This window comes from Bos javanicus, chromosome 2 (genome assembly GCF_032452875.1).
Source record: "Bos javanicus breed banteng chromosome 2, ARS-OSU_banteng_1.0, whole genome shotgun sequence".
In the NCBI taxonomy this organism is placed as follows: domain Eukaryota; kingdom Metazoa; phylum Chordata; class Mammalia; order Artiodactyla; family Bovidae; genus Bos; species Bos javanicus.
This window is the reverse complement of record NC_083869.1, coordinates 52465629-52491074: the sequence shown is the minus strand read 5'-3', so window position 1 is coordinate 52491074 and position 25446 is coordinate 52465629. Positions and strand designations below refer to the sequence as shown.

The following is a 25446-nucleotide window of genomic DNA, read 5'->3' as shown; positions in this document are numbered from 1 at the left end:
TTTTTCTCAGGCCCATTTTTATTTGGTTATCTTTTTAGGTGCACTAAAGATTGAGTTTACAATAAGCTGAACAGACAGCGTACAAAAGGCTTTTAGAACTATACCATATGGTCCAGGGAAGGGAACAATCTGGACGATCCCCATTTCAATCTGCAAGCTTGTCCACCTCTATAACACATTATACCACTGTAATAAAATATTAAGATGGAAACGTAAAAGCGAAAATAGTCTATCTTTAGCATTACCAGGCAACCACACTTCTGAAAATTTACTGATAAACTTAATAAACATTTAATTTATATTCTGAAATTTTGGTATGCAACACCAGGCATATAAACCTAGGCAACTATTCACTAGAAACAATATTTCAGCAGGGATATGTGTGAGTATTCAACTTATGCTTCAGAAATTTGGAAGGAAAAAAAAAACACTTTTACAGGGGGTATATTGGCAGGGGCTGATGTAACAGATGACACATTCTTGGAAATCAAATAAAAGCAATAGGGAAATACCCATTGTTGCCTGGTGAAGGCCTAATCACATGGACACAGCTGGAACCAATGTAGATCATTCATTAATAAAATTGTATTGTAGTAGCCACTTTTTGATGCATTTCAATTGCTGCTATAGCCAAATCTCTGAATTTCTTTGTTCCATGTTAGCAAGATTGCTTGAATGGGAAATATGAGAAGATTTAGAACGGGGAAGGGGGGGAAACAAACCTGTTCTCATGCTAAAAATGACACGACTAGCTCAAAAAGCTAAATGTCACTTTACCTTGCGATCTACTTATACTATCAGCAGCTTAAAATATGCAGCGTAAACCTGAAATGGGGAATTCATATGGTACCATGGATAAAAAGTGAGCAGTGTGAGATGCCACAGAAAACATATGAAAGACTTGTGAAAGTATTTTACAGAATGATGATATAAGATGTTGGGAGAGGGAATTAAAATGTATCAAATACTAAGGGGAGAATCAGACAACTGAATTAATATAAACTCTTTCATGGAATACTCTCTATTGACTTTTACACTGAAGTATGTACTATATGCTTAAAGGAAAATCATTCATATTTTTGACCACATAAACTTAGAAATCACTATTTGTCATCACATGTTACCAATATTTGATATCAAACAGCCCCTTTTTAGAAGTTAGGTTTAAAATCTGTACTAAAATTCAAATGAAATAAAATATTGGCTCTAATTATAAACGTGGTATGTACTATAATAAAGTTATGGTTAAAATAATAAATTTGATATTTATACAATTTTGCTGGCATCTGTTAATACATTTATTTTTCTATGTTTCTGCAAATATAATGACTAAGCTTCTATATCATAATTTCTGCAAATTGTATAATATCAAATCATAAAGATATAGCAGCCTTGATATGAAGCCTGATCTAAACAAAACTGTAGAATTTATTACTTACAAAAATGAAAAACTCAGTAACATTTATCAAAAGCACTGCTCAAACATTATAGGTCTTAGATATATTTCTATTATGCCTCTGTGTGTAATTAGAATAAACAAATAAATAGCACAATTTTCATGTTGCAGTTTCTAATTCATCGAAAGATATATTCCTACCACAAAACAGATAAAGGGGCTTAACTGCAAATAAAAATTATACCAATGGAGAAAATGTATTTAAAGTCAATGAATAGTATTCAATACAAAATTAACATTCAACATAAGTGAACACACAGGAAGAAAGAGTTTTTGTCTGTATTATCTCTAACCTCCAATTCTAATATTATCAAACCTTGACACAAAGGACTCAAGACAGTCATGCCCTTAACTGGACCAAGAGAAAAAAAGTTTCACTGCCATTTCTTCTCAAAAGCTTCAAGTTCCTTTGGCTTAAAATGTTGACCTAAAGATGTAATTAATATAACTTAAAAGCACCTCACCCAGATTCATTTGAGCTGCTCTACAGACAAGCCACTTACATACAAGTTTAAAAAAAACACACTGGGGGGGACTTGAGAATCATAGCATTTAATACATGTGCATTATATGTACAAATCAATTTGAGTATTTGTTTGTTTTGTTATAGTAATGAGCCAATATGTTGCTGAATCTGTCTCGAGAATGAGAAAAAATAACAGGTGAGTTTATTTAATGCATACCTCTGATATACCTGTTTTACAAATCCTTTAATTATTTTAAAACATGTTCTAAACTTTTAAAAAATCTCTGGGGAAAAAAAAAAAAAAAAAACTTTAGATTGCACATGTTTATCTTAATGTATCCATAATAGATATATTTTCCAGCATGTACAAAAATGTTTTACATTAATCATTTTAACACAAACCACTGTTTACTTTCTTTTTAGTCATATCTGTCATACACTTACAAATCTACGTAAGCTTTTACTCCCAAAGGAATTTTCTCATTGCCAGAAATCATTAACAATTTTAAAAAATAAAGGTCAATGAAAATATCAATCTCCTCCTAAGAAAACACATTTGGCCTATTTAACTATTCTTACTCTGAATGTATTTAAAAAAAAAAAAAAACACTGATTTTTAAAATAGATCACTTGAAAGTGAATCATTTGTTTTGCTTAATACAACAAAAAACATTTACATTTTGAGGAACATTCTAGAAAATTTCATTAAATGGTTGCTCATAGTGAAAATCTAGTTTCCTCTTCAAATCATTACTTAAAAATCATAATGCTACATTCTCACATCACTTGTAATAGTAGGTTACTAACTAAATTTAGAAAAAATCGGAAACTTAAAAACACTTTTGTATTTTACCTTGCATTTTGACTTCAGAAGAAAAAAATTTTAATGCACATCCCTGTATTTAATGGAAGCTCACTTGCTTACCTAACTACATTTGTCAAACATTCCAAAAATGAGTATTCTATCTATAAAAGATATGAACTGACTCTGAATTTTAGACAAAAATAGAAAACAATAGCAAGTTTTTTGGTCTCAACAAGAGATAGCCTGGCATAAAAATCTATATAATATAAGCAAATATTACTTGAGAGTTTCAATTCAAATAATAAATTGTGAAGCAAGACAAGATTCCTACCAATCCAAAACACTATGTCCACATGACCCAAGTGGGCAATATTCAGAAGGGTTTTGTGAAAAGTGAGGCAAAAATGCGACTGCAAGGAAATCTCAAGAAGAGCTGGAAAAGGCGAACTGAGCACAACCTCCTATAAGGAACAATGCTATTAAGTAAACATGGAAGTTGTGAGGAGAATGTCTCTATTTTTTTTTAAGTTGTTTTTTCTTTTTTTTTCATGATGGTGTTCTAAGTGAAGAAAGAGGGAAAACAAATGGTATAAGGAGGAAAAACTAAGGCCTGCTTGCCTTCCTTCAGTGATGCTGGGAGGGCACACCCTCTGCCTTATGAAAACCACCGCCAGAACCAAGCTACACAAAACATTTTGGCTGCCAGCCTAGAACAGTGCCAGGCTGTTTTTTATTTTTGCGCTAGACTCCCTCAATTGAGACAGTGTGGGATTGTCACTTTGATGCACATAGAGAACAAAGAATAATATAGGACAGAGGGGGGTAATTTTTTTGCCCCTTTAAAGTCAGGTTAGCATTTTGTTTTCTTTGACAGGTCTTGAAAAGACCCAAGAAACAAAAGTTATGCTGAAGAATGGATCAATTGCCTGAAGAAATTAGCGTGAGTACAATATTGTCAACAGTTTAAAAGCCATGTGAGAGATTAACATTTTAAGAAATCAGACTTAAAAGGGGTCCAAGTCATACATTTACCTGTTTAAGAGGCCACAGACCAAGAAGTACATGATTGATACATCAGCACATAATCTTATTTAAAATCTGATGGTATGAAGGAATCCATAAAATCTGACCAAGAAAAAGAACGAATATAAGTATTAAAAATTTTAGGTCACCTTTCAGAGGCAACTGTGTCAGCTGCTATTGTGACCTTGAGTTCTCCAAAACTAAATAATCTGACTAAAAGATTATGATATTAGAATCTGAATACTTTATGCCTTTATAGGGAAAGAGGTGATAAATAATCAAAAATGTTTAAAGGATTAAACCACAAATCATCTACAAAGTTGCCACAGACACAAACAGGAAAACCATCTTTTCTATCCTATTCAATTCTGTACTAGAAGCAAAGCTAACACAAATGAGAAAGCTAAGTGTGTGCTGCTGCAAGCTTGAACTAAATCTACTACCTAAATCTGGAGACCGAAAATACCAATAAGCCATTAGCTCCTAGAGGTATGACCTTTTTCTCTCTAATGCACAAGATAAGTAGAGGTAGAGGTCTATTTCCTACAAACCAAATGAAAAGAAAGAATGAACTATGACAAGCCCAGATCCCACGCTGGCATATTTTACACTAAGCTCAGCATCATCTAGAAGCAGGATGCTTCTCACTGCCAATCAGGCGGGGAGAGAAGTTGTGAAAGTAATACAGCATTGATGAATAGCACCAAAGGTCTGTGAGTCCCTTCCTCCTGCACATCTCCACTGAATCAGCTGTTAAAAGAAGACCAACGGCTGTTACAGAAATAGCAAGAACTAAAGCACTTGCCTCAGATGTTACTCATGGAGGCATGGGCATTTACCACCTGAGCCTATCTAATTTCTGACAGAATGATCCCCTGCCCAGTTTTGTTCATGGCCACAGATTCTGATAGCAAGTCACAATCAGTGTTGGGAAAGGCAACGGGGGAGGGAGGATGTGAAGAAGAAACTGAGAGAACAGTGGTCAAACTTCAAACAATATACATGCTTCTCTCACGTAAGTTAGTGCTCATGCACAATACCTTGGGACAACAAAACCTGCGACAAAGGTTCCAGGTACAATGATTTGCTTTGGGTGGCAAGGGTAAGTATGCCATATAACCAAAAAAAAAAAAAAAAGGCAGTATTTTGCTCCTCACTGTTCTCCTTTTGCATTTCCTTTCTTTCCTCTAAGATACACTGCTGATGCTATTACCGCATGGGACACTGATGGTTGTAGGCAAAGCATTCATGTATTGCCAAAGTGGTCCAGAGAGTGCTGTCTGGCTGGCTTTATTTCAGCAAGGAATACGAGGCAAAACCAGGAAGCAAAAAGAATGAAAGGTATAGAAGTTAGGCAATAGCCTGTGTTTTCTGTTTATTAATGATGCAGATGAAATGGGCAGAAATCTGGAAAAAGCAGCCAAGTTGACTGAATTACAAAGAAAGATTAAGGAATTAAATGCGTATAACTTGGCTGACAACCAAGGAACAATATTGAGAGTTGTCCACAACTCTCCAAAGTATATACATAAAAAGAAGAGCAAGGGATTTTTATCTACTATAGAAGTGTGAATATATGAAATAATGATGAGATAAAATAAAACTTAAGAAAGGATATTCTTCTTTCTTCCTAGAAATATGTATCATCTTACTGACCCACACTGCAGGAAAGAGTAGATAATAGGAAATGACCACATACTGCCAGGGGACTTCATTGGTGGAGAAATAAAAATGAAATCCCATTTGCTTACCTGATGTTCCAGATACAGTGATGTCTCTCTTTACATTTGTCCAACCTGGCTAATGCAGAGATACCTGTGAAATCACAAAAGACATAGTAAAGTTGCTATCTTCAAACTAAATCCAATCTGAATTCTAAATCCTTACCTGGATAAGAGTTTACTTGAATGATCTAGTAGTCTGATTCTTGGACAACCCAAGATAGAAGAACCTCTAAGAATAAAAATATTCTGAGACTTAATTAATAAGAGCTTTTTTCAGTCTTTCCAAGGATTTCCCAAATTAATTATGACAAAAAAAAAGTAATTAGATTAAAGCTCCTTAACCTTGGTACATGGACAGCCTTCAGGAGTCTATGTACTCCTGAATGAGATATGCAAAATGTGTGGGTTTATGTAAATGTATTTCTCTCTAGGGAGAAGGTCAATAGTTCATGAGATTTGCAGAAAGGTCTATAATCCAAAAAACTGTCAAGAACCTCTGCCGAGTATAGTCTAAAATCTCACAGGCAGGTTGGAATGCATATGATAACCAGTCCAGGTTTGGGGGTTTCACCCCAGGGAAATGGTGGCGGTGCACAAACACGTGTAGATCTGGGGTAAACACCTTAAGAACACTCCTTCCTGGAAGAGCATAACATCAAGTGTAAACTGTAACTTAACTCACACAGACCCATGTTCTCTGTCTGCCATGCACAGTGAAGACAACAATATCGCCATACACCCAAGTGTGGATATTCTGACTTGCATCTTCTGTTTATATTAAAATCAGAATCCTTAGGTATACACACACTAGCAAGGTCAGAACTAACACAGCAACTCATCCCAAAAGAAGCCTACATGACAAGCAAAAAAGAGTTTACCTAGCACAAAAATCACAGGAGGAGCCAAACACATCTCCTAAAAGAATTGTTCAAAACAGTAATCAGAGTCACAATAACCTACACCAGGAAAAACAAACAAACAAACAGGTCAGAGAACCTTCCCTACATCAACTATGAACAAGATGGGAAAGCATTCGCAGCCAAGACAGGATCCGGAGCTGAGGTCTCGCCAAAACAACGACAATAATGAACAAACACCAAGAAGACATATATCAAGGGAAAAGGGAAAAAAAAACTCAAAATTGGCTTATTTCAGAGACTTCCCTGGTGATCCTGTGGTTAAGACTCAGCATTTCCACTGCAGTGGGTGCGAGTCCGATCCCTGGTCAGGGAACTAAGAGCCCAGAGGCTGCAAGACCAATAAATAAATAATACGTGAAAGTCATAAAAAAATTTATTTTAAAGATGGCTTATTTCAAATAACAATTATGTGATATAGTCTCTCAAAAAAAAAAAAAATAGTGTGTTTAACCATGTGTAAAACAGATAACTAGTGAGAAGGTGCTCTGTAACACAGAGAGCTGAGTCTGGCACTCAGTGACGACCTACAGGGTGGGAGGGAGACACAGGTGGATGATACATGTATACTCATGGTTGATTTGAGCCACAACACAACACTGTAAATCAATTATCCTCCAATTAAAAGTTTAAAAAATAAAATTTTCGAGTAGTGTGTTTAAACATTCACCTCCTGAGCATCTCTCAGCATGGCTCCATCCGGTGCTGGGAATTCATCAGTGAATAAGACAAGCACAGCTTGCCCTGCTGGAGCTTAATTTTGGAGCAGAGAGGATGATAGAAGACAAATCTATCAGCAATATACCATTTCAATGTGTGACACGTGATACAAAGCAAAATGATGTGACCGAGGCATATGAAAACAGCCTGCATCTATCTAGTACATCACAGAGATGTTCACTCCAATTCTCAAAGTGAGTCAGGGACTTAGAGAACTGAGGCAGAGAAGGGACTGTGAGGACAGCTAGCTAATCAGACCTTTTCACTTCAGAGATGAGGTCAGAAGAGCTGTTCAGGAAGACAAAGAGTCACAACTTCATTATCTCCAAACATGAAAATCCACACTAGACTAGTTAGGATTTCATGATACACACTCAGTCTTTAGAGAGAGAATTGACAGGTTCTGAACAGCATTCCTGAAAACCTGGCTGACGACAGAGTACTTCATACCCTCCATATTTAATAAGGGGCAACCGCCTAGTCAAATCCTTCAGAAGGACGCACAAAAACAGTAACACTGGTTGTGTGCTTAGTGGCTCAGCAGTGTCCAACTCTGCAATCCCATGAACTGTTGCCCGCCAGGCTCCTCTGTCCGTGGGATTTTCCAGGCAAGAATACTGGAGTGGGTTGCCATTTCCTACGCCAGGTGATCTTCCCAACCGAGGGATCGAATCCATGTCTCTTGTGTTTCCTGGACTGGCAGGCGGATTCTTTACCACTGAGCCACCTGGAAAGTCCAACACTGGTTACATGTGTATAAAGAATATGAGTGTTGGGCCTAACCTTTGAAATCATACTTTTTCAATTTGAACCCAGTAATGTGAAAGTGGCTCACTTGTGTCCAACCCTTTGTGACCCCACAGACTGTAGCCCACCAGGCAACTCCGTCCGTGGGATTTTCCAGGCAAGAATACTGGAGTGGGTTGCCAATTCCTTCTCCAGAGGATCTTCTTGAACCTGGGATTGACACCTGAGTCTCCCGCATTACAGGCAGACACTTTACCGTCTGAGCCACCAGGCAAGCCTGAACCCAGTAAACAAAGTGATAATTCAAAAGTTGTAAAAGTAATCTTGAAGTTCAAAAACAAAAATAAATAAAACAATACTGAGTAGGAAAAGGTATGGAAATCTATTTATATGTAAAGACATGCATAGAGTGATCCCGACTGGTGGAGTATCTAGGACTTTAGCCTCAGCTATAAGCTATCAACAGAGAAATATATTTTGTAAGTTTTTTTTTAAGTTGTTTGAGAAAAAACATGTCAGAGATTTCTAAAGATCAGTGATGCAAAGTTTCCCCGAAGCTAGAAATCTATTTACACTATTTACTTAACCTACAGCATCCAATCTAAGAAAGTAATCCTAAGTCCTTTTCTTTTGACTGTGAGCAGATTCTATGGCATCTGTCATCTCACTGACCAGAAGTGATGCCGTAGACTTGACTACACGGCAGAGTGACCTGTTCCTTCCTCCTTGGTCAAGAGAGAGTCTTCTACCCAAAGCTATAAAGCTGTCAGGGATGTAGTAAACACTTTCCCTTAAACTTCTAACAAGTCAGAACTTTTCACAAAATTTACTCCCCAAAAAGGCTTATTCACATGAACTTGCTTTGTGTTGCCATCATTCAGTGTCTTCATTTTTAATTTAGTGGTATTTTTAGCCAAATGAAATGAAAATACAGTTTTTCTCAATCTGTCTCAGCTCTACTCTTCATGTTCTGGGACCCAATTCTTGCAATCCTTTAACAACTATTTATTTCACACCAAACTAGATATCTCCCTAAAGCTTACCAATCTAGCCTCCAGGCACATTTCTTAAATAAAAGCTGTAGATCTTTGTAAACCTAAAATTTGCATACTAAAGGAACAAATCAACTATCAAAAGACCTAGTAGTATATAGCAGTTGCTCACCTCTAAGCAGAGTTTTAAAATTCATTTTGATTTATTTTTTTAAAGAAACAGTTATTGACTTTTTCTCTTTGCAAAATACTGTTTAATGGCCTAGTTAAATTAGAGGTGAGAGTGTGAAGCAAGTGTTTTAAATTGGTAAATTCTAAATAAAGGTACATCAGTCAAAAGTTTTAATAAGACTCAGCAGGACAGAGAAGAATTAACAGTCTGTACGGTATCAAAAAGGAGTGATAGATAATGATAACCTTCATCATTTGCATAGGGATTTATAATTTCATTGCTTCAAGATTAACAAAATTATGTGGTATTTTGCCCATTCTTATCAAGTAATGGATGCCTTGGTTTGTATACATTTATCAACCGAACCAAGTAATAGAAGAAATGACTTAAATGTTATCAATTAATCTGCTGCATTTTTTAAGGTACTCCTAGGTACCAGCTATCATAATCTCTTCTAACCAATAACTGGGTACCCTAAAATAAAAACATAAGGTTTCCAACAGCATCTCATAAACAGCAAATTTAGAATTCTAAAAGTCCAGTAGGTTCCTAAAGTGGTTTTTTTAATTAGATACATTACATTCCTTTCTTTACCTTGTAGTTCAAGTCAATTGTTGTTAAATCGTTCCTTCCACCAAATAGTAACAAAAAATACAGATTGATGAATGTATTCAAGACATAGGGAGCATGTAGCTGGATGGAGAAACCCAAGCAACAGACACAAATAATGAGACGAGTTCAAGTAATAAAAGGATTCTAGGCTGGAGCAATTGTTTTCAATCATCACAGGACAAAAACAATACACTACTGTGGCCTTGCCTCACCAAGCACCCAGAATGTGTTCAAGGCCAGTGCTCTGCTTGGTACCCAGGTCTAATGAAAATCTGCAGAATCTACAACGGCTGCACAACAGAATCACCTGGAGGCCTTAAAACAAAACAAACTAAAAGGTAATACTTAAACCACATGATCAGAGATTTTGGTTTCATCAATAATTTTTAGAAGGTCCCAGGTGATTTCTTACACATGCAGCTATGGTTAAGAAATACTGCTAAGGGGCACTGGGTCTCAAAGTATGGTCCCTAGACCTGCAGTGGGAGCAACTGCAGTTGAGCACTTATTAGAAATGCAAATACCCAGGCCCCAACCCAGACCTACTGAACCAGGAAATCTGGGTAGGACCAGCAGTCTATATTTTCATGAACCCTTCAGGAAATTCTGAGATACATTAATGCTTGAAAAACACAGCTACAGAGTAAGAAGAATCTGGGTTTCAATCAACTCTCCACAATTTACTTACTGAATGACCACTGGTCAGCTCTCTAAACCTCACTTTCCTCATCTGCAAAATAATACACTCAGCTAAGATTTGTAAGCGCTTCCCCGGTGGCTCAGTGGTAAAGAATCCACCTGCCAATGCAGGAGTCATGGGAATCATGGCTTCCATCCCTGGGTGGGGAAGATCTCCTGGAAGAAGAAGTGGCCACCCACTCCAGGATTCTTGCCTGGGAAATTCCATGGAGAGGAACCTGGAGGGCTACAATCCATGGGGTCACAAAGAGTTAGACATGACTGAGCGACTGACCACGCACATATTATGTGCCAGAGAATGCACTAACAAACACTTTATATATATATTAATTAATTTAACACAACAAGTTACCAGGTAGATATTACTATCATTTCTATCCATTGAACATTACAAAGCAAGGAAGCAGAATCAGAATTTGAACTCAGGATTTTCAAATTCGGAAATCCTTGCTCTTTCCCTGTTTCACAAAATATGCTGATCTGCTCTTTCTCCTTCCTCCCTTCCTCCCTTTCTTTCTCCTCCCTCCTCCCTCCTGTCTTCTCTCTTTCCCTCTCCCCTATTAGTCTCTGTCTATTTGTCTTTCTCACTTTCTCTGGAAATTTATTTTCCTACTACAAAGCTAGAGATTAACTAGCATGTACGGTGTGACTACTGCTATAAATCAGAAAGAAAAATATTAATATTTTAAAAATTTAAAAGTCACAGTAATGAAGTTACTAGATGTAGATACACACTTTGCAAAATACAGAAACACATATAATTTAGTTCTAAACTGGTAAGTCAAAAACAGAAGAAACTCAGAAGTTCATGAGACGAGCTCAGAGACCAAAGCATGACATCAGGAGGAAGTCCGACTTATCTTGAAACAGGATGAAAAGTCTGTCCAGAACAGGGGGAGAAACAAAGGGTTAGAGAGAGGTAGAAAACAAAGCTAAGTTCCGTGGGTCCTCACTTAGACTAAGAAAAATTTCACTTCAGTACAGTAAAGATACAAAATCTTTTTTCACAGAATATTTTTGACGCACTGATAGTAAAAACGTAAAATCAAATCACATACTTATTCTAGGAAAAAAGGATTATACTGGAAAAAAGGATTATACTGGAAAAAAGTATACATAAAAAAGGCATTTCTATTACAAAAAATATTCCATATGCTCCACCCTTTACTGTAGTGTTTCCATGGGCTATTTTTATGCACTGCACAGTATTTTCAGTCATTCACTGATCCAATCAACAATGACTGATCTCTTTGAGTAAGCCATCAAGGATAAAAAGATAAATAAGATACTGACCCAGGGCACATGGAGCATTTATATTAGACTGCAAATGTTACATGCAATATGTACATGAAGTTATTAGGAATTCCAAAGGTCAATTCTTAGGAACGACTTCTGTGAAATTCCTGAAAGTCAATGTAGTGTAAACTACATTCTGCAGTTAACATACCCAAGTACTTTGTCTATGGTAGCATCACAGACATCATTTCACAAGTGGAGTATTCCCAGGACCATCCATGTTGAGGCCGACTTACGGCTAAGAAACGCAGGCAAATGTAAAACCTAGAGGTGAGCTTTTTCCTTCATCATTCATTTCACTTTTCTTGAAGAACTAAAGAAAAAACTATTCTCAGAAGCCCACTGGAAGATTCTACCTATGTATTAATGCAGGAAAATGTGAGGCACAATGGGCTGACTGAATTCACTAGCATCTCTGTCAATGATAGTCCAGGGCTGTATAACACCTTATTTAATTTTACTCTAATCTGACAACCCCACAATGCACATTTGTCTCTAAGAACCAGTTTAGAAAGCATGTATTAATACATCCACCATACTATGCTTAAATGATGAGCTGCTATAGTTATTTTTTTCTTAGGATAAATCTGAACCAAATTTGCTATGATATTAGAAATTACACCATTTTTCAAGCTACACATATTTAAGAATCATCTTTAGTAACACTATTTATTAATAACTTATACAAACACAATATATTCCCTGGTGGCTCAGCTGGTAAAGAACCTGCCTGCCAGTGGAGAGGCAACTGATGTGGGTTCAATCCCTGGGTCAGAAAGATCTCCTGGAGAAGGAAATGGCGACCCACTCCAGTATTCTTGTCTGGAGAATTCCATGGACAGAGGAGCCTGGTGGGCTACAGACCATGGGGTTACAAAAAGTCGGATATGACTGAGCACCCACACACAAGCACAATAATCAAAGAACTGAACCCCAGAGTTTAAAACTACCTAGCAAACCACTAGTTTTTATCCCACATAGTATCTAAGATACATATAGTGTTAAAATTAAAAACAAAGGTATACAAAAACTTTCCAGTATTTTGAGTAACAAATTTCTTTGGCCCCAATATATCCAATTCATATTTTACTACAGTAGTTTACTAAAATTCAATCCCCTACCATCTCATTCTTTAGCAATATAAACTGCATATAACAATGTAGTAGAATTAAAAGGTTGGTATATGAGAGTAGTTCAATCTTGATAAAAGTGGTTGGGATAAAATCATCTTTTAAAATATTCAGACGATACCATCCAGATAGCCACATGCACTTGGATCTATACAGCTTAAAAAACTTGTTTAGATTTACTGAAGCTATACCTGCTGTCAAGGAACAAAAAAGTGATGAAGGTTGATCAAATGCCACTTTGCCTCCAGGATCGTGTTAATGTTTTCCACTAATGCCATCCTAAAAGTTAACAGTCAATGTAATCCAAAGGTTTCTCTTTATTTCTATATTTAAATCATCACAGGTTTGATCAAGCATGCAAATCCCTCTGGGCTCAGGGTTGCCATCAAAATGTCTTATAGGAACATTAAAAATTGAATGGGCATAAACAACTCCAGCAGTGCGAAGCTCATGACAGCATCACTGTGATCTCTGTGTTTCATGTGCAACAACACTGGGGAAGTTTGCAAGGGAATCTGAGCAACTAATTACTAGCTTTTGCTTCAGGGCAGGTGCGCTGATCTCTACAGGTGTCTCGGCCGCTGCGCTCTGCCTACTGCATTGCCTCTTGAAGACGTCCACTGTAACGACTTGCTGAAGCCCTGCAAAACTTCTGAAAGAATACTAAACTGTTGGGAATTCAGGAAGAAACATGTTGTGACTCCTTCTTTAAGATACCACTGAGGAGAAATAGCAGTTGGAGAGGCTTTACTTGGTTTGTGAAAGAATAGTATAAGGCAGTATAAAAAGTAAACATAAAATTATATCTATCAATCACACACATTAAATGAGGATACCAATGTTGTCTCTAATAAGTACAGACAGTTTTTCAAATACTGTTATTTTTTAAACAGGATATAAAAAAGCAAAAACTAAACAAATAATAAACTTACATTGGCCCAACTTTTTTCATTCATGCAAGAGAATGGCCAGTGCTAGGTATGCAATTTTCGAAGGATCAAAAAAAAAAAAAGAGAGAGAGAGAGGTTACCCACTATAAGAAATTAGCAAACAAAATAGTCACCTGCTGACTGGGGAGGCATATATACCATTCACAAATGATGCCACATACAAGACTCATATTCCTTAAGATCTTTGCCATAATATTTCATAAGAAATAACACACAAAGCGGAGACAAATATCGCCTGCTCTGCAACTTGCTAACTGCTTAATCTTGAGCAAGAAACTTAAACCTTTCTGGGTTTCAATTTCCTCATGTAATAATAAACTAAACCCAACTCTTCAGGGGGTGCTTTTAAATAAGACAGTGTCTCTTAACTAATATTTGAGCCTGAGCTTGACTTATAGTAAGGGCTTAATAAATTATAATTAGCATCATAGCTTCTAAACACATTAGTCTCTTGTTCTTAGCAGAGCACTAACCAAAATAAAGCATCTTGGAAAGTAAACACTTATCAGTAGTATGCTATTCAAAAATTTGTTATATGGTACATTTTTAAAAATACAAATATTTGTACTTTTAAGCAGTCAACCAATAAGTAAACACACAAACACAACATTTAAACCATTTAACTAACTCTTTTACTATCTGAATAATCACTCAACTTGGTAAAAAGTTCTTATTTTCAATTTTGAAATTTTGTGAGTAGTCACTTTTATAACAGTAAAGGATAGTTCTAATAATATTTCAAAATTCATCTTACTAAAGAATCTTTTAGGTAATACTCAGGTTAAGGTTCTTAAACAATAAATCTACTAGATTAAGAATATATTTTTACCAATTATTTTCATCCAAAATTCTCTATTTAGAGTTTTTCTTAAACTAAATAGAATTAAGAGGGTATTTCAGAACATCATTAATATAATAGGGTAACTAAAACATCACTTGTTTCTAAATTTTAATAAAAGCAAGAGTTAAAATTGTTTCAGACTATTCTCAAACAGTGAAAAAAGTTTAAAGCAAAGTGTGTACAAAATACATAAAAATAACATAGTATTCGAAAATTGAGAATAATGAGACCCCTGGGCATGATCAGAATATAACTGTTGGAAAAAATATCCCTCCCACTCTCAGAAGACTATTACATCAGAGGCTTATTTCTTCAAATCTGGACAACGCAATAACCTTCTGTTTTCTCTTCCTTTAAATCCTTCTTCCTCCGGTTCACCCTCCAGTTTTCACCGGCATTCCAGCCAGCTTGAATTTTAAGAACTGACTTGCTGTGCTTTCCTTCACTCAGACCTAATTATGTCTCATCCACACACAAAAATCTCTTCTAATGTGGAAGAAAGGCACATAGATACTTAAACAGATACGTGTGTGCACACACACATGCATGTGCGCCTGCACATTCACGCACAAGTGTGCATGCACAAAGTACTAAGAGAGGATAAACCAGAGGTCGATTCATTTTGCCGACCGTAAGTCAAGGAAGGTTTCATACAATTGATGGAGTCAGGTGAAACAGCACCTACAAAACAAATGCAAAGCTTCAGGCCATTAGCATCCATTACTAAGCCTCAATCTATCCCACTTCAGCTGCTTCCTGTACTCTCCTCACATGGACCTATATATCCCCATTCTCTAAACACAGTGGACACCTTGCAGTCACCTGACCTCTGCCAGTCCCTCTGCCTTGAATCCCTTTTTCATCTTCTTCATCTTTAAAGTTTAAAAAAAGAAAAAATACCCTTATATCCTTATATCAAGACATTCTCCCTTCCACTTATTTTTCTTACATGGTTAAATCAAGGAATCAAAAGGCTTTGGACTTTGCAACTGCAAGTAGGAAGACAGTATTAATTCGGGCAAAAATTCTGAAGGAAAGTGATTTTCCACTTAAACTGTAATTATTCAGGCAACACTTTAATCAAGTGAGAAAACTGAATAAAGATATTTTTCTCTCATGTACCCTTTCTCTGCTATACCACAAAAAATACAGGAATAAGACAAGAAAAATGAAAACAAATTTAAAAAAATAAAAAATAAATAAAAGAAGATGGATGATTCACATAAAAAAAAAAGAAAAATGAAAACAATATGAGATGCAGGAAAAGACAAAGGGAGTTTCTAGTTTAACAGCAAAAGAAAAGCACACGACAAGAACACACCTACATAATGAGATGGAAGGAGAATGGCAGTCTCCCAGAAACATATATTCAAGAAAAAAAAATGGAAACAAATAAATTTCCTAATATGTTTCACCTTATAGAAAATTAGATTAAGAAGCTCCTGGAAGCTCCTGGAAAGAAATACTGAGTAACAAAAAAGCTATATAAATGAAAAAACAAAGCATTACTAACTTCATGAAAAACAAAAAATCAAAGGCATATTTCTCATCAGTTCATTATACTTCTTAGTTATAAATAATATCTGAAAAGTATAATAATGTAACACCAAAAACAAGTTAGCCAAAAGTTGTAATCTAACAATACTGTAATATGTTGAGAAAAGATGGAAGTATAAAAATGAAAAATCCTCTAAGTCTGTACTATAAAGTCAACAAGCAATATCCAAAAGAAATGAATCAAAAGGTAACTATATATATATATATATATATATATATATATATATGTAATTTAGCAATATAGAGATATATAATAATCAGAAGAAACAGATGAAAGGTTAGAGAAGCAGACTGGAAAGAGTGGTTAAGGCACAACTGTATTTTCTTTCTTTCTCAGACATGTGACATGTAGGATCTTCCCCAACCACGGATCAAACCAATGCCTCCTGCATTGGGAGCAGAGCTTTAACCACGGGACTGCCAGGGAAGTCCCACAATCATATTTTCTAATAGGCTATTCACAACAATTAGAACTTTAAACTAGGTAACTGTATTACTTTGACAAAATAAGAACTTGAAAGAATCAATCATGCTCACAAGAATAGTTCTGACAGTGTTTTTCAGAAGACTAAAAAGCAGAAACAATCTAAATGTTCAGTAACAGGTGACTGGTTAACTGTTCAGCTGCTAAGTCATGTCTGACTCTGTGCAACCCCATGGACTGGAGCACTGCACTGGCAGGCAGGTTCTTTACTGCTGGTGCCACCTCGGGCTTCTGGATACCATCCTCCCAAATGAGGGAGTTTTAAAAATAACTTGTGCATTACTTTTTTTTTTTTAAGTGGGGGGAGGGGAAATATTGATTGGTTTTGAGAAGGATCATAAATCACCACACAAGTTCTCCAATTTATTGTTCTTATTAATTGATAAGAAAAAAGTTCTCCAATTTATTGTTCTTATCAAATTTAGTTCCATCCCACATTGTTTGTCTCTCTAAAGCTGACTTCTGAAACACTTTTTTCTTTTTTCTGAAGGCTTCAGGGAAGAAGGGTTTAAACAGAGATCTCCAGGATTTCTTAATAGATACACACTTATCATTCCAAAATGCCAGTTACTTAAGGCTTTCATTAGTAGAACATCAGTTACCCAGAGTGTTACTATATTAAATAAGCTTCAAATAGGATTATTTGTCTTTATGTGAGTTTAAGATTTCCAAATTAACTAGAAATTTAAATATGTTTGGTGGAGCAAATATGAAAAAACATTTCATAATGTTTGGCTTTTATTTAGAGCTAGTTTCGAAATGACTAATAAATGAAGCAGCATAAATTCTAGACAGAACATTTCTGGGCAAAATCAGAAAACTCCAGTCATTCTAATATGCAAAAGATTCTTAACTCTTTCCTATAAAAAGGAGTAAATGTTCAGTATATTTGATTTAAAAAACTAGTCATAAAAGGAATCTAATATTCCATTTTGGTGGGACTATTTTCTCCATGAGATCAACTGCTACTTCTCAGCTGCTTTAGAAGAGACTACATATGAGTAAGAGGAGCCACAAGAACAGAATGTTATGAAGTAAAGAGCTATTTTATCCACCCTAACTCTCCTATCCCCAGAGGTCTGACCAGTAGGGTGTAAGGACAAGGCAAATGGCCTTTTACAAAGCAAAGTTAAACTGTTTGTTGAGTGACAACTGTATGAAATAAAGAAGGTATTAAATTCTAATAAGAAGAACAGGATCTACAGATTTTTATTTCTTATATCATTTACCAACTTTTATAAACAAGGAGATAATACTTAAACTACTAAAGGATAATTTACTCCACAAAATAATGTGTCATGAGTTGGTTTTATATATTAAATTACACGCAATATAGATTTAAGTTATTACAGAGAGGAGGCAAGGCAGAAAAACTTGAAACCCAAATTTTTAGGAATAATACCAAATGAAATTCATTTGAGTTTCTCAAATTTTTTAATACAATAAAACATGTTCATTTTATAAAAAATCAATTTGCCATCAATTTGTCAAGAACATGTATCTTCTGCATTTAGCAAAACACACTAAGAATTCTAGAAAATGCAAACCAGTCTGAAATACAGAAAGGAGATCAGCAATTGCCTGGAAACTGAGATAGGTAGTGAGTGGAGTTGATTTCAAGGGGGCACAAGCGAACTTTCTGGGGTGACAGAAATGTTCCAAATCATATTATGGTCATAGTTACACAACTGTGTGCTTTTGTGAAAACTCATCACATTGCCCACTCAAAATGGGTACAGTTTATTGTAACTAAATAATACCTGAATAAAACTGATATAAAAATACCTTCATCATAGCTTATCATGGCTGACAATCATCGTAATTCATAATGACTTTTATTGTAAATTCACTGTGTTTCTGACAAACAAGGGTAAAGATACCATGAGTAAAAACCAGCTGAATGATATGATTGGTTTATAGTCACCACTATAGCTTATTACTGAGCTTAATACACTGCCACCCACACTATGCTTACCCCATATTATATTACTGGTTAGGTTTTTTTCCTCCTGAATAGAACTCAAGCCAAAAAAAATGTGCCATGTATTTATCAGCATCCTCTAAGATCTAGCTCAATTTGTTTCACAAACTAAAGGGTTTACACGCTGACTTGCACCATGAAATACTTCAAGCAAGTGATTATCATTTCTTCCTAATGCTATAAAAGCAAACAGCTTTCAAAATAATATAAGAACAGGTATCTTGATCTCTCATACTGGACAGTATTTTAGAAGATTAATCCAGACTTTTTATTAATCACATTTAAACTATTATTTCATAATTTAAAAGTTAATTTCTTTAACGGGTATTAAAGAGCCAACAGAACATATAAAACAAGTTACTGCATAAGAGTATAATATCTTTAAAGTAAAAATGTTACAATTTCTTTCTATTATGACAGTGTTTCTAGTGTATATAATTTTTACTAAAATGATTACAAATAACGTATCTATTTCTAAAAATAACACGATATATCATCTCACACTTAATAACAGAAATTGGTTAAAGATAACTTCCTTCACAAATCTTAACAAAAAACATTTAAATATTTTACTAATTATTATTTTAAAAATTAATTACAGAGTAATCAAGCCAGTGTGGTACTGGCGAAAGAACAGACAAAAAGATCAAAGGAACAGAAAAGAGAGCCCAGAAATAGACCTATACAAGTATAGTCAACTGATCTTTGACAAAGGAACAAAGGCAATTCAATGAAGAATGGTTTTTTCTACAGATGCTGATGGAACAACTGGACCAACACAGGCAAAAAATGAGTCTAGATATAGACATTATACCCGTCCCCCAAAAGACAACTCAAAACGGATCACAGGCTTACATGTAAAATGCAAAACTATAATACACTGAGAAAACAATACACAAGAAAATGCAGATGACCTTGGTTTGATCATGACTTTTTAGATACAACACCAAAGGCACAATGAGGGGTTGGGGACGTGGGGGTGGGGGATGGCAGGGAGGTTAGCTGGTAAACTGGATTTCACTAAAATTGAAAACTTCCACTCTGCAAAAGACCTGTCAAGAAAATAAGAAGACAATGCACAGCCTGGGCAAAAATATTTGCAAAAACATATCTGATAAAGAACTCATCCAAAATATACAAAAACAAAAAATCCCTTAAAACTCAGCAATAAAGAAACAATTCAATCAAAGGTGATATACAGATGGTAAATAAGCATATTAAAATGTTCAACATCATATGTCATTAGGGAATTATAAATTAATACACATCTATTAGAATGGCTAAAATCCAAAACAAATACCTGAAATACTGAAGAGGTGGTGGAGCAACGGGAACTCTCCTTCATCTGTAGCAGGACTACAAAATGGTACAGCCTCTTTTGGAGTAGTTTGGCAGTTTCTTACAAAACTAAAACTAAATATGTTCTTACCATATAATCCAGCAATCATGCCCCTTAGTACTTACACCCACACAAAAACCTGCGCAGAAAGGCTTACAGCAGCTTTATTCAGACTGCCAAAACTTGGGAACAGCCAAGCTATCCTTCAAAAGGCAACAGGATAAACACACTGTGGTACTTGCAGGCAATGGAATACTACTGAGCACGAAAAGCAATGCATTATCAAGCCATGAAAATACATGGGATAGTCTTAAATGGAAGTGGCAACCCACTCCAGTGTTCTTGCCTGGAGAATCCCAGGGACGGGGGAGCCTGGTGGGCTGCCGTCTATGGGGTCGCACAGAGTCGGACACGACTTAAGTGACTTAGCAGTAAGTAAAAGAAGCCAATGTGAAAAGACTACATACTGTATGATTCCAACTATAAGATATTCTAGAAAAGGCAACATTATTGAGATAGTAAAATAAAATTTTTAAAAAATCAGTGGTTTGTCAGGGGCTCTGTGGGAAAGAGAGGGAGGGATGAACAGGTGAATCACAGGGTATTTTTAGGGCAGTGAAGCTGTTTTATATATAAAAGGGTGAAAATATGTTTCATTATACATTTGCCAAAATACTTATAATGTCACAAAGAATGAACCTTAATTTAAACCAAGGACATTTGTTCATAATGATGGATCAGTGACGGTTCATGGATTGCAACCAATATACCACTCTGGTGGGGATTTGATGCTGGGGAGGTTAGGGAGGAGAGACCCTCTGTAACTTCCACTCAATTTTTCTGAACCTAAAACTGCTCTAAAAATTAAATTCATTATCTTTAAATTGATTGTATAATGAATCATTTTAAAATTAATTACATAAGAAAGTCCTTTACTTTTTAAAATCTAGATCTTGTGTATGCAGTTTAACACTGAAATACAATGCAATAGCTCTCCTGCTCATAAACCAGAAGGACCCACCTTTTCTTAAAACCATGTCAGATCATTTCAAAAGTGATTTTCTCCAAGAGAGGTTTATGGTTTGTGGTTTTATGAGAAATTCAACAAGCTTCCCATATTGAAGAGCAGTTCTTATTGTCAAAATCTTAAGTTTTACAATAACATCTTCACTTTTACAATGATAGTTTCAAAGGATTAGGTCCCCAATGCCAATACAGAAACACATGAACCAAGCAGCTAACATTCACCAGTATGTGTCGACTCTAGGATTTTACTGTATTATATACAATTGATTTCTTCACTTAATCTCTTGACATTTATTGCTTTCCTCTCCCCTTGTATGATAAAATTAATGTTTAAGGCCCTCACAATTCAAAAAATAATCATTAAGAATTAACAATATAAAAGAACATTAAATATAAAGCAAGTTTAATTCAGATACCTAATTTTTAAAACAAAAATTAAAATGTAACATTAAGTTCTTTTATCACTGGCTTCTTAATATTTTCACAAAGAAATCACCCATGGTCAAAATCCTTGACCCTGATATTTTTAAGTCTGATTAACAGTTGGATCATTTAGGAAACAATCAAAATGGGAGTGTGGAGGATGGGGATAAAAGAAAGACAAATTCAGCAACCCAAGTTGAAGCCTGAGGAATGGTATAGTCTTAAACTCTTCATACATATGTGAATTGAAGAAAAAGAGAAGGCAGGAGTATGCTGTTGTTGTTTAGTCATATCCAACTCTTTTGTGACCCTGGGGTTGTACTCCACCAGGCTCCTCTGTCATGAGATTTCCCAGGCAAGACTACTAGAGTGGGTTGTCATTCCCTGTTCCAGGGTATCTTCCCAATCCAGGGATAGAACCCATGTCTCCTACATTGACAGGTGGATTCTTTACCACTGAGCCACCAAGGAAGCCCTGTTATAAGTACACAAACAGCTTTTACCTAGGCAAGGTGATTAGGGCAAATTATGTAAAACTGCCACAAAATGATTGATTAAGACATTAAAACCATCTTGATAATAGACTTTTATTAAAGCAAAATTAGCATTCAAAGGATTTAAACCAACGATTTTTCAGAAACTACATATTAAATGTGAACTGACAGATGCCTGTCACCAATGGACTTACAGTCTCAATGCAAAGACACAACACACACAAGAGAAATCAGCATTAGTCAAGTGGTAAGTTAGCACTTGAGAGAAACATGAGAAAGAAAAATTATGGTTGAATGAGACATCTTTAGTCTGAATAATTTGGAAGAATGAGTTTCTATTACATGAGGTAGTAACCAGAACCACACTTTGCAAAGAACATCATAAACAATTTTATTTTGAAAGGGAATTTTGAGGTATTATTATATCTAGTAAGCATTTGGAGCTCAGGAGGAGTCAATGCCAAACTGCTAATCCAGAAATCATTAGAATAGGAGGTGATGGATGATAACTAAATTTACTGTGGTAACCATTTCCTAATATATGTAAGCCAAGTCATTATGCTGTAAACCTTAAACTTCTATTTAAATCTCAATAATATTGAAAGAAAACCAAAAAATTAATAAAAATTAGACTAGAGGTGAAGATTAATGACAGGAGTACATGGAATCACTCAGAAAGACAAAACTAAGCCAGGGGGGAAAACAAACAAACAAAAAAAAGGACTGAAAATGCATCTTGGGAAAAGCTCCAGATTTGAGGGGTAAGTAGCTAAAGAGGGGAAGGGGAAAGTATAGACAGAGGAAATTTAACAAAAGGGAGGATGAGAGGGAGGCACAGGGAGCAAGTGAGCCAGCAGAGAAAGTTTAAAAAAACAAACAAAAAAAGACAGTAGGAAGACACTGTTACCCTAGTCGCTACTCCAGAAACAAACCAAAAAAAAAAGAACAAAAAATAATGAATTCCTCATCATCAATGAAACAGAGACACAGCTACAACCACAAACCACAAACTATTTTTTAAAAAAGAAAGAAAAATCCACCAAATTATGTGATATCTGGAATCAAATGAGGAGCAATGCTGACAGCCAAACCACACCCCCTCAGATCTCAGGCAGCACAGAGATTTCCCGAAGGATGGAACAGCTCTAAACCCCATTCAAGGAAACTGATTAAAACAATAATGTTTAAGCATCTACCTAGGAGAAAATAAGAGATGTTCCTCTAGAACTTCATGGTCATACCACAGAATGAGAGAGGAACCATCAACATGCTTTATCTTCAGCTTCCTAGCCGAGATTATCTGTGCCAAATGGGAGGAGAGAAGACAGGAAGGAGTTGTCACCAAACTGCCCCTATGACTCACAGGACCTCAAAGTTACAATGACCTTCACGGTACTGCAAACTGAGGTCAGACATATGCCGAGAGCAAAGGAGCCATCTTGGGTGAAGAAGTGTTTCAGTTAAAAAAATCCAGATGGAAGTGCAAACTGATGTCTTTTATTCTCACTATCACTGAATATTTGCATCTAACCTCATACTTTTATTCAGGCAATACCTGTTTTTAAAGGAATAGAGCCCATTCAAATATGAGTACAAACCAGAAATGAACCAGCAAAGAATTTATACTGAGGATTGGAGTGAAGGGACATAAGCAACTGGTAGATGAAAAAAGATACTGTCTTGGGAGACAAGGAAAAACTCACAAATAATTTTCCACAGCTTAAATTATAAACAATATGAGCTACTTCAAAGTAAAGGGCTCAAAGAAAAGTACGAAATATCTAAGAGAAGATAAGACAATTAAAAGAGATAAAAAAGCAAACTGGCAAGCTAAAGAAGCTGGAGATTAAGAAAATGTATATTTATATTTATAAATATGTATATATGTGTGTGTGTGTGTGTGTGTGTATATATATGTATGTCACAAAAGAAGCAACAAAAAGCAGAACACTTAATATTGAAAGTGAGGAAAACAGACAATAGGCTTGCAGAAAAGCACACAAAATGGAAAGTTTTGAAAGCTATATAAGAGATGAAATGAGATGATCAATATAGAAGATATCAATAAAAGAGATTCAGCCAATACACCCTTGACATTTTTGAAAAAGAGAAAAAATGAAACAAAAATCCAATATAATAAAGAAAACGTTCTCTTTTGGGAGGGTAGAAATAAATACTTAAAAAAAGAAAATGTTCCAGAAAAAATAATTCAAAACAATTAATACTAACACATATTCTCATGAGGTTACAGAATTTAAGAAAGATAAAACAATAAACATAAATTATGTCAGTATAAAGGCAGAAAAAACAAGAGTGGCCTTAGACTTTTCTATAGCACCATTCACTAGTATCTGGAGATAGTGCAATGTCTTCAGAGTTCTAAGGGAAAGATGTAACATCCAATTATGTGATGCCCAACCAAATTGTCCATAAAGCACAAAAGAAGCCTACAAACACTTTAAAGCATTCAACTACTCAAGAAATTCAGCAACCATGAGCTCTTCTCAAAAAAAAAAAAAAAATATATATATATAAAAAGATTTATAAATAGTTATAGATAGGCTTCAGTTCAGTTCAGTCACTCAGTCGTGTCCAATTCTTTGCAACCCCATGGAGGGCAGCACACCAGGCCTCCCTCCCTGTCCACCAACTCCTGGAGTTTATTCAAACTCATGTCCATTGAGTCGGTGACACCATCCAACCATCTCATCCTGTCGTCCCTTTCTCCTCCCACCTTCAATCTTTCCCAGCAACAGGGTCTTTTCAAATGAGTCAGTTCTTTGCATCAGGTCGCCAAAGTATTGGAGTTTCAGCTTCATCATCAGTCCTTCCAACTTCCTTTCAACTTCTTATGATTAAACAAAACTTATATTGCTCTTATTCTATACATGTGCTGTACATAATTATTCAGTATCTTCAGTATCCCACTCCTTTTATATACTTCTACTTCCAATATGCATTTTAGCTAGAGTTCTGTATATTAGTTCAGTTAGGTCACTCAGTCATGTCCGACTCTTTGTGACCTCATGGACTGCAGGATGCCAGGCTTCCCTGTTTATCACCAATTCCCAGAGCTTTCTCAAACTCATGTCCATTGAGTTGGTGATGCCACCCAACTATCTCATCTTCTGTTGTCCCCTCTCTTCCTGCCTTCAATCTTTCCCAGAATAAGGGTCTTTTCAAATGAGTCAGTTCTTTGCATAAGGCAGCCAAATTATTGGAGTTTCAGCTTCAGCATCAATCCTTCCAGAGAATATTCAGGACTGATTTCCTTTAGGATGGACTGGTTGGATCTCCTTGCAGTTCAAAGGACTCTCAAGAATCTTCTCCAACACCACAGTTCAAAAGCATCAATTCTTCGGTGCTCAGTTTTCTTTATGTCCAATTCTCACATCTATACATGACTACTGGAAAAACCATAGCTTCAACTAGACAAACCTTTTTTGCAAAGTAATGCCTCTGCTTTTTAATATGCTGTCTAGGTTGGTCATAACTTTTCTTCCAAGGAGCAAGCGTCTTTTCATTTCATGTCTGTAGTCACAATCTGCAGTGATTTTGAAGCTCCAAAATATAAAGTCTCTCACTGTTTCCA

At 35.7% G+C, this 25446-nt stretch overlaps 1 protein-coding gene across 14 annotated transcripts in view; it reads right to left on the bottom strand.

Moving 5' to 3' along the window:
- GTDC1 (glycosyltransferase like domain containing 1) overlaps nt 1–25446 on the bottom strand; it is a 504344-nt gene that overhangs the window by 419169 nt on the left and 59729 nt on the right. For 7 of the 14 annotated variants that reach the window (XR_009740792.1, XM_061438668.1, XM_061438692.1 and 4 more), the window contains exons 1-2: nt 13692–13712; nt 5502–5565 (exon numbers count right to left, since the gene is read on the bottom strand). The gene's annotated coding sequence lies outside the window, so the exon portion shown is untranslated. Of the gene's footprint in view, nt 1–5501; nt 5566–13691; nt 13713–25446 lie in introns of those variants that run through there. The other 7 variants (XM_061438708.1, XM_061438717.1, XM_061438629.1 and 4 more) reach the window with 1 other exon arrangement.